General features: G+C 37.5%; 1 pseudogene; it reads right to left on the bottom strand.

Annotated features, from left to right (window-relative positions):
• Positions 1 to 3,832: 3,832 nt before the first annotated feature.
• On the bottom strand, positions 3,833 to 13,857 carry LOC138076275 (DNA primase small subunit-like; annotated as a pseudogene).
• Positions 13,858 to 16,052: the final 2,195 nt, after the last annotated feature.

Genomic DNA, 16,052 nt, shown 5'->3' with positions numbered 1-16,052 from the left:
GGTAGTTTGAGCATTCTTTGGCATTGCCTTTCTTTGGGATTGGAATGAAAACTGACCTTTTCCAGTTCTGTGGCCACTGCTGGGTGTTCCAAATTTGCTGGCATATTGAGTGCAGCACTTTCACAGCATCATCTTTCAGGATTTGAAATAGCTCAACTGGAATTCCATCACCTCCGCTAGCTTTGTTTGTAGTGATGCTTTCTAAGGTCCACTTGACTTCACATTCCAGGATGTCTGGCTCTAGATGCGTGATCACACCATCGTGTTTATCTGGGTCATGAAGATCTTTTTTGTGCAGTTCTTCTGTGTATTCTTGCCACCTCTTCTTAATATCTTCTGCTTCTGTTAGGTCCATACCATTTTTGTCCTTCATCGAGCCCATCTTTGCATGAAAAGTTCCCTTGGTGTCTCTGACTTTCTTGAAGAGATCTCTAGTCTTTCCCACTCTGTTCTTTTCCTCTATTTCTTTGCACTGATCTCTGAAGAAGGCTTTCTTATCTCTTCTTGCTATTCTTTGCAAAGATTACCTTAAATCCCAAACTGCCACCTTTCAACTAGAACACTGAATAAATGTTGTGTCTAAACTCTTGTTTTTTCATCTGTCATAAGGCAATGATAACAGTACCTACTTCACCAGGTTGATGTGGATATTGAGAAATTACATGTAAAACACTATGTAAAGTACTTGACCTATGGAAAGATCCTTCCAGAATGATAAATATTACAGTAATTGTGATTATATTATCACTATTATATCCTCAAATGAATTTCTTTTTGAATTGAACTTGCTTATATATTCACATGCATATTAATGGTGGCTATGCACTTTCAAAATCAGTTTAACTATAACCCAGGATCAGCAAACACAGCCCATAGACCAAATTCAGCCCATACCCCTCTTTTTTTTCTTTTTCTTATAAGCAAATTTATATTGGAACATAGACCTATTTATTCATTTTTATATTGATTATGGCTGCTTTGTAATAACAGTGGCAGGGTTGAGTGGTTGAGACAGATATGAGACTGTGAGACTGAACACCAACCAGCTCACAAAGCCAAAGATATACACTTTTAAACCCAAACAAAAAAATGTTTGGCGATCACTCCTAACCTTTTTCAGGAATATAGGCTTCCCTGGTGGCTCAGATGGTAAAGGATCCACCTGCAATGTGGGAGACCTGGATTCAGTCCCTGGGTTGGGAAGATTCCCTGGAGGAGGGCATGGCAACCCACTCCAATATTCTTGCCTAAAGAATCCCCATGGACAGAGGAGTCTGGCGGACAACAGTCCATGGGGTACAAAGAATCGGACACGACTGAGTGACTAAGCACAGTACAGCACAGCACATGTGAAACATTTAAGATGGGCCCAACTTGGGTAGTAACAAACACTTTGGCAATTCAAAATTAGAGCATCAATACATTTTGAAAAAGGTAATGGTTAAAAACATGAAAATGCCTCTGATTTGGGTTTGCGAGGCAGTCAAGACTGAAAACTTTGCTGGGATAACTTTGAAATAATACTGCATTTGGCTCCTCCAACCAGGCACAAATAGGCCTGTTTTTGTTTTATATTATTGTTTCTTAATAAAGCAAATCAGTCCTTTTCACCTTTACTAGTTCTCTTCTCTATTTGGGATTGTCATTCTTTTTCTAATACTTTAAGGTACATACCAACTCCTCTATTTTTCATCTTTCTTTATTAATAACAATTGTGAGGATATTGTGAGGGTACAATTTTTCCTCAATCCCGCTTTCTTCTATAACCCCTACGTTCAGTTATAAAGTATTATCCTTTTCACTGATTTTTAGTTTTTAATTTTATTTTTCTGTTTCCATAGGTTCAAGAGTTGGGTATGCTTAACACCCAAATAATTATGATAAACTTAAAATTCTTTCTAGTTTATATTATGAGAATGTGATATATAAATATTTCACTTTTGGAGGTTCATTTTGGCTATGTGCATGATTTTTAAAAATTTCCATTGATATACAGTAAAGATTATTCTCTATTTGGTGATGTTAAGCCCCTTTCCATATATAGCCATAGTTATGTAATCAGATATACCAGTTGCATCATAGTTTTACCTGTTTTTTTGTGTACTATCTCAGTCCAATTTCAAAATGGGTATATTGAAATCTTTCACTTGTACTAAAAGAAAGGGGAAAAACAGCACAATATGACCTCATTCAGCATATGTAAATTTATCCTTAGATATGTGCAAAATTTCTTATTCCCAGGTGTTACTGCCAGTCTGCCTGCCATCACTATCCATTCTTATTTCTACCAAATCAGGGTTTCTACTTCCTGTTTTTTTAAGTTGATATATGAAAGAGTACATCTATTGATTGGCCCTGTAAGTATTTGATGAATTCCTTAGATCTAATAGTAGCTTCTTTAGCATGGTTGTTTTTCAGGATAGTAACAAAGAAGCACAAAGCAACGTCTCTTTGACTGTACCTGCTTTGAGTCGGTGCCCAACCTATGCTAGCTGCCTCATCTTAGAGTTGTGAAATGATAATCTCTAAGAAGTGATTCCATGTACTGGACACTAGATGGGGCTAAAACCTCACCTAATGCTTCTATGGCACACTGATTTGGGTTTTGTCCAAAATAAACTCTGATTTAGGCTGTTTCTTACTGAGCCACTTTCTTGATCCTCATATACAGACCACAGTCTAGAGCATTTGCTTTTTTGCACACAGTCTTCAATTTTTCTGTAAAAAATTAGGAAGGAGAAAGAGATGCAAGGCATTTCAATGTGTTGACTGTTGACTGCAAGACAGATTTTGTTCTACATAAACTACAAGATTAAAGATTTAAAAAAGACTGTGTGCCTATAGAAAAAAACAACCTTAAAGGAAATACAATTTTTATGAAGCACTAGTCCAATAGCCCGCTTCTCAATGTTTCTCAGAAGATAAAATGGAGACCAGAACAACTGTTCTGTCCAGACTGGTTGTAAACCGAGGCAAAATAAATCTGACACTTCAAAATCAATCCCACACAATAACATGGAAGAAACCAAATCTTTAAAATTCAATTTAAGTATCTAAATAAATGGAAAGTCCAAGTGTTTTGACAAACACAACAGGTTTTATATTGATGAAATGAAGTTGGTTATTTTTTCTAAGCTGCTTCTTTATAGTAGGCTAATCTAATTGTTCTCTGAGGGAAGAAGTTAGGAGCTACAAATGTGATAGCTGTAAAAAAAAAAAATAACTTGACTAGCCCCTAATGTTGTAATCTAGTAATTTCTATGTTTGAATTGAAGTTTTGGTAGCTTTAGATGTTTAGTTCAAAATAATATTTAAAATATGGACAGTGAGGTATAGTCTAACCAATAAAAATATTAGTAAGCAAAACTAGGGAGTGACTGAATGCACCTTCCGCATATAAATGAGTGTCTAAGACTTACGGACAAAGCCCTCATTCACCTAGAACATTCACTCCAGAAATATGGAAGCTGTATCCAATGAGCTGAGATTAAAGTCTTAAACATACTACTGCTCACTTACCTCTGTATATGGCAACTGGCAGGACTGTATATTCATATAAGAAATCTTAGAATTATCTTTGTACAATACTAAATTTTACAAGTTTATCTGCAATCCACTTATCTTTTCTATTATGGCTCCTTCCAGGAAAACTGATACTTTCCTTCGGTAGCCTCAGGAATATTTTCAACATAATCATTTAAGAAAAAAGAATTGCTTTGAGCATTAAAAATGCATACATTGTTCTGTCCTATTTATGAAATGGTGTTTGAAGTATTTGATTCTTGGTTGAAGGTAAAAGATAGCCACACAGGTTTGAAGGGAGTTGTTATCTTCAGAAGTCTTTCTGTAAATCACTCTTCTGAAAGACAACTTCTCCTTTGGAGAATTTATCTAAACTTTCAAGAAACTGTTCAGAAACTTTTGCATAAGGAGCTAGACTGGTTGTCTTATAATCTCTGATTCTATGCTTGATATCAGATTCAGCTTACTTCTCTTTTTCCTCTTCACTAGTGGAAATAGTATCCAATTCATGGCAGATGGAGCTTATGGTGGAAACTGTAAATTGATTTACTTTCTGAATCAATAAGCACACTGCAATATGTATTAGGATGAACACTTAAAAGGGTTCTTTAGTCAATGATGGATTCCTTTGCTAACACTGATATCCCACTGTGGCAAACAGTACTGGGGCATCTCTCACTCCAGCCGGAGTCCACATCTGTCATTTTCAATGTTATTCTGGCAGCTACCGGCTACCTTCTTCAAATGCTCCCAGCCTCAAGTGAACTGTGACTTTGCAAGCTCTGTTGCAGTTCATCATGAATTGTTTCAGAAACAAGGGCTAAAATCTTATTCTAGCTTTCTTGTTTTCAAGAATATTTGATCAACCAAGCCATATCAAGTCAATGTATTTTTAAAAGTTATGTTTATTGGCACCTCACTCCAGTTCTCTTGCCTGGAAAATCCCATGGGCGGAGGAGCCTGGTGGGCTGCAGTCCATGGGGTCGCGAAGAGTAGGATACAACTGAGCGACTTCACTTTCACGCATTGGAGAAGGAAATGGCAACCCACTCTAGTGTTCTTGCCTGGAGAATCCCAGGGACGGAGGATCCTGGTGGGCTGCCATCTATGGGGTCGCACAGAGTCGGACACGACTGAAGTGACTTAGCATAGCATAGATTTTCTGATAAAACAGTGCTTTCTTTAGTTAAGTGAACTTTGCAACCTTTGCGCTTGTGCTAAGCTGCTTCAGTCCTGTCTAACTCTTTACCACCTCATGGATTGCAGCCCACGAGGTTCCTCTGTCCAGGGGATTCTCCAGGCAAGAATACCAGAGTGGGCTGCCATGCCTTCCTCTAGGGGATCTTCCCAAGCCAGGGATCGAACCCAGCTCTCCTGAACTGCAAGCCGATTCTTTACTGCTGACTCACCGGGGAAGCCCTGACCACCTTAACTAGCTGCAATAACTCAACTATCCCAAAAAGTATTTCAGAGGTCAATTTTCTGCTTAATCCCAGACCCAGCAATGAAAACGTCTCCTTCCAGAATACATCCAGAAACGATCTTAAATCTTTCAGTGCTCTGTCTATGGTGCATATCGCCAACGTCATGAGAGCCCAGCACTTAGAACACTTGTCTACATCGTCCTTTCCAGATCTCTCTGGTTGATGATGGAGTGATAGCGAACGTAAATATCTTCTTCAATGAGAATGAAAATCCATGGTGTTAAAAGTAACTCAGTAATTCTTTATCACTCCGCCATATGTGAGCCAGCGATAGTACCTTGCATTTGGAAAGAGCCCCTGGTAATACAGCTTAAGCAGCTGTGGCAGCTGAGGCACGTTCAGTTCTTCCACAGAACGCTGAACTAGTCCCAGGCCCGGTCGCACAGAGAACTGGCAGGAACCGCACAAGGCCGACTTCGCCCACTGCGCAGGCGCCTTGCGGCCTCGGCGACTGAAGCAGTTACTGAGAATTGTTATTTCCCTCTTGGGAGATGGCCTGGCGGCTGGAGGCCCTGCGGCATCTCTGCTCATCCACTCGACAGTGGGTCCCACGCTCAGTTGGAAGGAAGGAGGCCATGCCTGTTGCAGAAAGAAGTTATTCTGAGAGAAGATGAGCCCTTGCGCATGTTGAAGATCAGCCCCGTGAAGAGAAATGTAGTGCCATGCGTGTAGGAAGGGGCAGGAGCTTGCAGGTCCTCCCAACTCTTTTTACTCTTCCTGAATCTCTATTCGGTTCACCATCCCGGAAGCTCCCAGAGTGATTTATCATACACTTGCTTTCTTACTGTAATAACTTGTGTATGCCTAAGGATGAGGAGGTTGAAACAGAGGGGAAAGGATCAAATTTATTTGCCCCTCAACCGAGGTGGAACTTTTTTCAGGAGTCTGAGCTGCGCAGAGTATGAATTAACGTGAGATGGGGTTCACAATTTACTTATTAGTCTCCAAAACCTCATGGTCGAAATGGCTTAGAAATTGATGAAAATAAGACATGGTTTCTCTCTGAGTAAACTTCAGTCGATTCTTTCAGACCTAGTAATCTAAATTTCAAAACAGTGAGGCAAAGAAACCAGCCAGTTGGTACTCGACTCTACTTCATTTCCTGTCTGAAACAATGCAAAAATTTAGCATTACTCCCATTTTGGGGAGAGATCTGACTTAAGTATATTTTTCCCTATCCTGAGACCATAAATATATGCTCCTATATTTTGTTGAAGAATAAGGTCTTTCTTCATCAGCCTGAAATGCTTTTTTTTCCCTTTGTCTATTGAAAAAAAAAAAAAGAACTTACTGGGGGAGAAGGCATGAAAGGGCTTGCATACCACGGAAGATAGGATATATTAAAGTATTCATATTTCAGGAAGATAGCGATGTTAAATTAAAAAGAAATGAAAGGAATGGCAGCAGACAGAAAAAAAAGTTGAAGGATGAGTGAATGACATCTCCATGACCTATTTATTTTAAACTAGAGCTTTCTACCTTTTTACTCAGTTCATGCATTTTGTCCACCATCATCCCATCACCCTTGCTCAACCTCTGGCAACCACCAATCTTTTTCTCTGTATCAATAAGCTTGTTTTTGTTGTTGTGGTTTTGTTTTTATTTTTTTTCCCAATATCATTCTTCTCTTTTCTTAGAATAATGCATATTTGTAGGTGTCTCACAGAGTCAGACACAACTGAAGCGACTTAGCATGCTTGCCTACATTGGAGAAGGAAATGGCAACCCACTCCAGTATTCTTGACTGGAGAATCCCAGCGACAGAGGAGGCTGGTGGGCTGTCATCTGTGGGGTCACACAGAGTCGGACATGACTGAAGTGACTTAGCAGCAGCAGCAGTAGATGAATAGCTTTATTGTCCTGTCCCGTGGAATTTAAGAAGTCCAGTAGCCTTTTGTTATTTTATATGGTCTTTATCTTCAGTTCAAACTGGCTGTGTTTCTGCTTATATACTCTCATAATGTCTTTATCCTCGAGTAGGAAATGGAAATCCACTCCAGTTTTCCTGCTTGGAAAATCCCATGGACAGAGGAACCTGGCAGTCTACAATCCATAGGCAAAAGAGTCGGAGACCACTGAAGCGACTTAGCATGCGGGCATGCAATGTCTCTATCAAGTGATAGTCCAGCCATATCCTTGGTGTTGTCTTCTGAATACAGTTGCTCAGTTTTCGAAATATGAACAGGCTGAGAATTTTCCAAATCTTATAAAGTCTGGTTTTTCCTTGTATAACAGTTCTTTCTTCAATTTATCTCTTTTCTTCGCTGTTATTATAAGGAGGCAGGTGGAAACAAGTTTTTCTAAGGAACACTTTGCTTAGAAATGTCCTCAGCTAAATATCCAATATTTATCCAGTCATCATTTGCAAATTATAATTTCCACAAAACACTAAAATATGAATGCAATTCATGCAAGTTCTTTGCCACTTTGTAACAAGTATTACCTTTCCTCTCCTCTGATTTCTAATAACCCATTACTCATTTCCATCTGAGACCTCAAAATGGCCTGCCTTTAGTATCCATATTTCTGCCAGTATTCTACTTATGATTATTTATGTATTTTTCTAAGAAGATGGAAAATTTCTGTCCATCTCTGTTTCCTTTTCCCCTGAGTTTCTCAGAATCACTCTGAATGTGATAACAATTTTTCTAGCGTGTACCATAGAACTCCTCAGGTCTTTACCCATTACCCAGATCCAAAGCCACTTCCACAATTTTAGATATTTGTTGTAGTAATACCTCCCTTCTTGGTATCAAAATTTATATTAGCTCAGCCTACCATAGACTTAAACAGTAGGAATTTATTTCTCACAGTTCTGTAGGCTGGGAAGTCTGAGATTAAAGTGCTGGCCCATTTGGTTTCCCCTTGAGTCTGGCTTATAGATGGCTGCCTTCTTGCTGGGGTCTCATATACAGAGTGAGAGGAAGCGAGCTCTGTGGTGTTGATCTCAGGTGGCCTCAGCCTGCAGTGGCTTGAGGCAGGATTTTGGTTCCTGGCCAGAGATTGAAGTCAGGCTGCAGCAGTGAGAGTGCTGAATCCTAGCCACTAGACCAGTGGCCAGTGACAAAACCCCTGGCCCACTGGCTTTGTAGAAATGAATTCCCACAAAGAGAGAGTAGTGAAACAAGTAAAGTGTCTTTGGGGGGAAAAAAAGAGTATGTGTGAATAGACACATGGTGGTTGTGCTCTTATATCAGGCATTTATCCTGGGTTTCCTTTGGCCAGTCATCTTGCTTTGCCTGGTTCTGAGTCCACATTTGGCTACAGGTGCATCTCTTAGCCAAGAAGGATTCCAGCAAAGAGGCCTAAGAGTAGGTTGACATCACTTCCTTTTTGACCTTCAAGGAGGCTTTCTGCACATGTATAGTCAAGAAGGTCTCCTTGACCTCAAGGATGAGAAGTATATGGTCTCTGTCCCTTATCTAGATAGGGCTCAGCCTCTCCTATTAGCCTCCTGCTATTATCATCATCTTGGAGTATCTGTTCATAGGTGACACACTGCAGCTCCTCAGCCTGGGACTGTCTATCTCCTGCCTCAGTATATCCTCCTGTGTGTGTGTGTGTGTGTGTGTGTGTGTGCATGCGTGGAAGCATACACGTGCACGCTCAGTTGCTCAGTCGTGTCTGACTCTTTGCAACCCCATGGCCTGTAGCCCACCAGGCTCCTCTGTCCATGGGATTTCCCAGGCAAGAATACTGGAGTGGGTTGTCATTCCTTCTCCAGAGGAAGCACCACATGGGAAGCCCATCTCTTTATATAAGAACACTAATTCCATCATGCCCTCCACCTCGTATATGATATATAGGATATTTATGTATATAAATGTACGATATATAATGTATAAATTTGTATGTAATATGTGTTATATTAAGTTTATTAAACAATTTTGAATAAATAATAGGTATATAACATCCATAATGGAATGACATAACATACTAAATGTGTTAAATATTATTTTCTCTGAATTATTTTACAAATCCAGTGCAATCTCAAGAAATAATTATGCTGAATCTGTAGTGTAATTGAACAGATTCATTAAAAAATTTGTGTTGGAGAAAAAAAAAAAACACTTAGAGATTGCTGCATTCACTTTAAGAAGATAAATGAGAATACTGACCAGATATGAAGGCATCCGCAAAGCTATAGCTATAAAGCCAATATTATCTTTATACCCTAAGAGACAAATAGAAGCTCTTTTATTTTGGAATTTGGTTTGCAGGCCTGTCTAGGATGGCATTTGCCTCCTCTCATCCCCTCTCTATACAGTTTCCCTTGCTTCTAGTTTTGTGTTTCTCATTTGGTCCTAAAGTCCTATTATATAGACAGATCTTATGTTATCGATTAAAGTTAGCACTTTAACCTTCTGGGGATATTGGGAAAACTCAGGTTAAGTAATGATCTAGCAAGTGGTTGGGTACCTTTCTCAGTGGGAAGATTTTTCTGTTTCTTCCCCATGTCTTTAGGTATGTCTCTTTATATGTCATTTCCTTACGAAGAGTTACAGTTTTTTTTTTAACCCCCTTTGTAGGCCTCAGTTCAAATAGTGAGTCTGTATTTAGTGTCTACGTCAGTGAAGAATTTTTAATTTCTGCTTCTCCCTATCTGCTCTGCCTGCTGCTGGAGGCAAAGCCTAGGAGATCTGAAGTTTCAGCTCTACTTCCTGCTTTACACACCTGATTCCATTTTTGGTTCCATAGATGTTTATCTTATTTTTGAAGATTGCTATGCTTAAAAAAACTCTTTCCTTTCCATGTTTTCTCTGTAATTGAAATTTGTTTAATATGCAGAGACTGTCTCAAAGAGTAAACTGTTTTTTCGTCTCTTTTATCATTAAAAACAAAGCAAAAAATAACTAAGAAAAGAGATGCTTTTAAAGTCATATAAAAGAAATTATTTTATCAAAGTCTTAAAATATATAACTGTATTCTAGTTTTCATTCTAAAATCTTCCAGAATAGTGATGTTTTAAAAATTATTTTCCTAAAATGGTGCAAATTATATTTAGTCTACAAGTTGCTAATCAGTTTAAAGATTTAAATGACATAATCACTAGTCTTTAGAAAAATTGTCCCTTTTTTGTTGTTGATGACATACTAAAAAAAGTAACTGCAAATAATATTGTTTAATAAACTTATTTTAGTTGAACTTATTCTCATATATTTATTTTATAAATATGAAACTTAAGGTACTGAGTACACTTTATTTGAGTCTTAATTTAGGCCAGTGTCTTAATCGAGGGTACAGTTTCACACTGCTGTGCTGTGCTGTGCTTAGTCGCTCAGTCATGTCCTACTCTGCGATCTCGTGGACTGTAGCCTGAAGTTTCCTCTGTCCAAAAGGGAATTCTCCAGGCAAGAATACTGCAGTGGGTTTCCCTTGTTAAAAAATAAAATTTTGAAAGTGGATTAAAAATAATGAAGTACTTATAATTTTGCATGAATATTTTGGTGACAGAGAGATAAACCTATTTTAATATCAATAAGAAACATCTACTGAAAAGTGCCTTTTCAATAATGCTGTAAAATTATTCATTTCTATGAATCATATTTTTCAGATTTTTTTTATCATAAAGACAATTCTCCATTTATTTGTGCCTGTATGGTTATTAAATACTAAGTACATATATTTTTGACAAGTAAGTTGCCAACTTTACTTAATAAAAGGTAGTAATTTTGAAATTAAAGATATGAAAATATATCATCTTACTCCCTATGAGGCAAAATCAAAATAGATTCCTGTATTAAATTATGGCATCTGAGTGATTTTAGTTCACTTACACTCGAGCAATTAATTAGTTTTGACTTCATGTGTCCTTTAATCCCAACTTTATTCCCTTTATTAATTTAGCAAGTTTAGAATTGCAAGTATTTTAAACCATCTTCAGTAGCCTTTAGCTTAGTGTTTTAATTTACCATTACTCTGGAAGAACAGCTCTGTCAAAAACTGGATGCATACAAATTTGACCAACTTACATAAATAAAATATGAAAAGAATATGGGTTCTGGAATTGGAGAGACCTGAGTTTGTTCTCTGGCTTCACCACTTAGTGCCTTTATGACCTTAGGAAAGTTATTTAAGTCTCAGTTTCGTCATCTGTGAAATGCTGGAAATAGCACATAATTCAGAAGTTTGTTGAAGGATAAAATGAGATGATGTAAAACTATTGACCCAACACATACCCCGTAACAGACACTTTGTCAGTGATGCTTCTTTCAGATATGAGAGTCCTAAATTATCTATTTAATTCCTTGGAACCAAAGTATCTAAGCAAACTACTGTCTTTAAAAAACACGTTACGTGTAGTTTTATATATAGTTTTAAAAAGTAATAGCCATTTTCAGTGCTTACTATAAGATCTATATAGTCCTAGTTGTTGGCAGTGCACACAAGAGCTTGAATTTGACTCTGGTAAGAAAGAACATTTATAATGATCCTATATTACCTAATTCCAAATGGAATTTAGTCAGAGGAATAAGAACCAAGAATGATAAAATAATCAGACACTAAGAAAACTGTTACCCTTACTTCCTCCGGTAGCTCAGAGACAGCCGTGTAAGACTCTCTCAGTGCAGAGACTGCATTTTCTTGTCTCTCTGGTTAATGGCTCCACATTCCTTGGAGGCATTCCAGTTGACCCATTTGGTTGACTGTCTTCCTAGTTCAGTTGGCTGTGGCAAGTGACAAGGTCATGGAGTAAGCTATTTATTCAAAAGAAGCTGAGAAGGTACAGGATATAAGGGTGTGGTTTATACAGACTGGAATAGCTTAGTTTCTAGTCACTGGTAAATATTCTTAAGAAAAAAATATCTTCCTGAGAGAAACGGAGCTTAAAAAAAATAGCATAGTTTGATTGAAACAAGATCACTGTGTCATAGCTGAAAGTTAAAGTGAAATACGCTCAGTCGTGTCCGACTCTTTGTGACCCCATGGACTATACAGTCCATGGAATACTCCAGGCCAGAATACTGGAGTGGGTAGCCTTTCCCTTCTCCAGGGGATCTTCCCAACCCAGGGATTGAACCCAGGTCTCCCACACTGCAGGAAGATTCTTTACCAGCTGAGCCACAAGGGAAACCCAAGAATATTGGAGTGGGTAGCCTATACCTGGGAGAAGGAAATGGCAACCCACTCTAGTATTCTTGCCTGGAGAATACCATGGAAAGAGGAGCCTGGTGGGCTGCTGTCCATGGGGTCACACAGAGTTGGACATGACTGAAGTGACTTAACATGCATGCATGCATTGGAGAAGGAAATGGCAACCCACTCTAGTGTTCTTGCCTGGAGAATCCCAGGGACAGAGGAGCCTGGTGGGCTGCTGTCCATGGGGTCGCACAGAGGCGGACACGACTGTGTGACTTAGCAGCAGCAGTAGCAGCCTGTCCCTTCTCCAGCGGATTTTCCCAACCCAGGAATTGAACCAGGGTCTCCTACATTTCAGGCAGATGTTTTACCAACTGGCCATCAGGGAAGCCCATTGACTTATCTAAATTTTCCCACATGAAAATGTCTTATTTCAATGCTGTGATATAAAGAGAAATATTTATGAGAGTTGAGAAACTTTTACATGAAACCAAAATTCCCTGGCAAAGACTTTTGGCATCTTAATGTTATGGTGGTACAAAAGCTTCTTAGGCACTTTTATGAACCACAGTTGTTTGTAAACTCGTTTACTTCAGTTACCTTGCTAATGTGACCAAGGACACAACATTTGGTTTCATTCTACTCCATTGATACAAATTGTCCCCCAGACCCCAGCCAAATAGAGTCTATTGATCTGAAAGATGAATAGGTGAGACTCTGTATGTGTGTATATTTACATATATATGTTTACACAGGAATTCTGAGAAAGGATTTATAGTAGTTCATTCAATATTGCATCAAAAATTATAACTTTGCTAGAAAAGTATTTTCAAATAGGATGCCCTATTGAAAATGGATAAAAGGTACCTCTCTACATTACACACAGACACAAATCAATAGTCTTATCTGGAATTTAGATTTAGGAAAAAAGAGTCGAGATATTTAAGGACAAAGCGTAGGTCAGATAGAAGTAGAAACATAATTCGAATTCTTAGCACCAATTCTGAACACTAATTCTATAGTAAGCACAGTGGAATTTAAAACACGGTAATGGACTCAGAGGGTAATTTATTTAAATTAAAAAAACATTTCTCAGTATGCTATGGAAAATTAATAATATTTGGTTCACATGGCTGAGAATCATATGTTTTCTTTAACAGAAGTATCTTTAGTAAAGTTCTTATCAGCTAGTACTGAATGCCTCCCATATACAAAATTTTATTTTCTGAGGATAAAGGATTAGTGAAAGTTATGATGCCATCCTTTAGAGATTTTAAATGAGGATATTAGATGAAGAAGACATGAATACACATAATTTTAATTCACTGTTACTTTCAGAATGATGGAAATGTATATAAAGTGCAACAATAATATGAAGAAAGGTATGTTGAAAACATCAGTGTATAAACCACAGAGTGATTCATTTATCTTGTAGGTTCCAGATGTATGAAGACTGGAGGTTTACCACAAATCCTATTATAACCTGGACGAGGTGCAAAGAATGAACCACAGATTTCTTTTCTAAGGAGAGTCAAGACTTCAAGCCACATGCTTGAGGTGTTGAATATTAAATCAGCAATCAGTCAATGGATAAAGGAATCTTTTTTTTTTCTGTCTTATATAGTAGATTCTTCCTAAGCATCTGAAATGAAGCTTGGTAGACAAGTAACTACATCATACCTTGCACATGCAACATGCTCCTACTCGAGACTCCTTTTTTATGACGGAACTCAATGTTTCCAGCTTTCTCGTTTCTTATTTTTCGTTCCATAGCCCCAGTTTATTCTTGTCTGTGATATTCTGTGATCTCCTTCTTATGGCCTTCTGCTCTAGAAGGCTGTCCTTCTTTTGCCCACTTAGTCTTGGCATTCAGGATATTCCTTTTGTTTTATCCTAATGACCTCAGTTCTGCTTAAATTTTTTCCCGGTAGATTCGTGTTTGTCTACATTATTACGTAGATTGTGGCATATAATTTTTCATGCCTTGATTACCTGGCCCAGATTCTCCTCTTTTCTTCTTGTATCTTGCTATAGAAACTTTGGGATTATGTTAGGGATAGGTAATAATTCTCTTGTATTGCTCAAAAATCTGATTTGTATTTGATTATTTCATCTAAGTTTGCAGAGTTTGAGCAAAGACTTTACTTTTATTCTCAGTGTATCTGCAGAGCCCATCGTGTCTAGTGCTCTCCTTCTCCCACGGGCAGTGGGAAGCATTTTGACTAAGTGATTAGAGGATTAACATGGAACATACTTCCAGCAGTAGTGCAAGTGAATGCTTTGGTAGAGGATGAAAGACACAAGGTGAGTTCCTTGGTATCAGGCTTTCCTCTCATTGCAGGGTGATCTGCTATGCTTAGGTATTTGACTTTAATAGGCTCCATTAAAAATACAGGTATTATTTAGGAGAATAATCCCTTAAGAATTATTTTCACAACCTCTATTGTTATTACATACATTACACATTGTTATATTCTACTGACATTATCATTGAGAGCACACTTGGAATACAGGACAAAGACATGGGAAAATGGGAGGTCTTGCTAGAGGGAAGTGGATGAAAGCATTTTACTAATGCCATACATACAAATTACCAGGACTAGCAACTAGGAGATCCCTGTCCTGATCTTAGATTCACCTCTGACTGTAACTGGCAAACCATTGATTCTCCATGTTTTCAACATTTTCATTTGAAAATAAGAGAAATTAGATTTGACACATGAAGGTGGCTTTCTCAATTATGCAAATTTTGGCAAGGGTGTTAGAGCTTCATGTGTTGCTTTAAATTACTATTATTATTTTTTTTTTTACTGAAAATGCGAGTTTATTTATTGCTTAAAAGATTCCTCTGAAATGATACCAATTTATAAATTGTAAAGTGGAAACAGCAAGATATAGAACATCAAAATATTGTAAAACTTTTGAGGTGTGGGGGCTACATTTTTAAAATATCTTTTAAAAAATATGGAATATTGGTAAGAAACAAACAGTGCAAAAATATAGAATCAGCAATTTGGTGGCATTGAATATCCACAGTCTTTGAATTTCATAGTTTTTCCATTCTCAGATATATTCTCTCTTCAAAATTTCAGTCGATAGTGCTCTCAAATTCTGAACTCATTCCTTTCTAGCCAAATGTTTACAAACTGTATATAATAAGGCACAAATGCGTGATAAGAGTTGAATTTTTTACTCTTCTCAGGAACATTTGCATTTAAGCAGGGTCAAAGCTTAAGCCAAATGACTGATATTAAATGTGGGCATACCAAGAATTAGCCCAACATTAAAGGAATTTATTTTCTCTCTTAAACAGCATAATCTTCCAGTGCATATGGAATAAAGCATGGTAGCCAATTAACTGTCAAGCATGCTAGGACAATGCTGTACCTAAATTCATTATTCTCATATTTCAGAAAAATTTATATATGAATAATTCATAATACAGAATTAGTTTAAATGCATTTTTCACATCATATTTACAATGATATTTTTAAAATGGGACAAAACACAAAAAATGCACAAAAGATGAAGTAAAATGAATTTTATTTATCTGTGTTTTTTGAACCTAAGAAATATTATTAGACAAATCAGTTTTAAACTTATATGCATTTGCATGCTAAAGGGATGGAAGAAACATTATTTTAAATCAAGGGAGTTAGAGTATATTACACTGATGACCTTAGAGAGTTGGACTGCTTCTAGGACCATGTCATGTCTGTGATTTTCAAAGGTGGTATAGAGATCTGAATCTGAGAAAATTGTTTTTCTGAAATGGTAAAGACACCATTTAGAATTAGCCCAATATTAGCCCAATTACCCCAGGATATCGAGAAAGACAGAAAGTGATGGAGAATATTAGAGCAATGATTGCTGGCAATCTTTAATACTTTTATTGTAGATTTATTGGTCTTAGTTTCTATGGCTTGGGAAAGTTAATTTTATTGGTGTTTCCTGTTAATGGCTTCC

Source organism: Capricornis sumatraensis, chromosome 3 (assembly GCF_032405125.1).
Source record: "Capricornis sumatraensis isolate serow.1 chromosome 3, serow.2, whole genome shotgun sequence".
In the NCBI taxonomy this organism is placed as follows: Eukaryota; Metazoa; Chordata; class Mammalia; order Artiodactyla; family Bovidae; genus Capricornis; species Capricornis sumatraensis.
The sequence above is the reverse complement of the archived record's forward strand: the minus strand, read 5'-3'. Positions and strand labels throughout refer to the sequence as shown.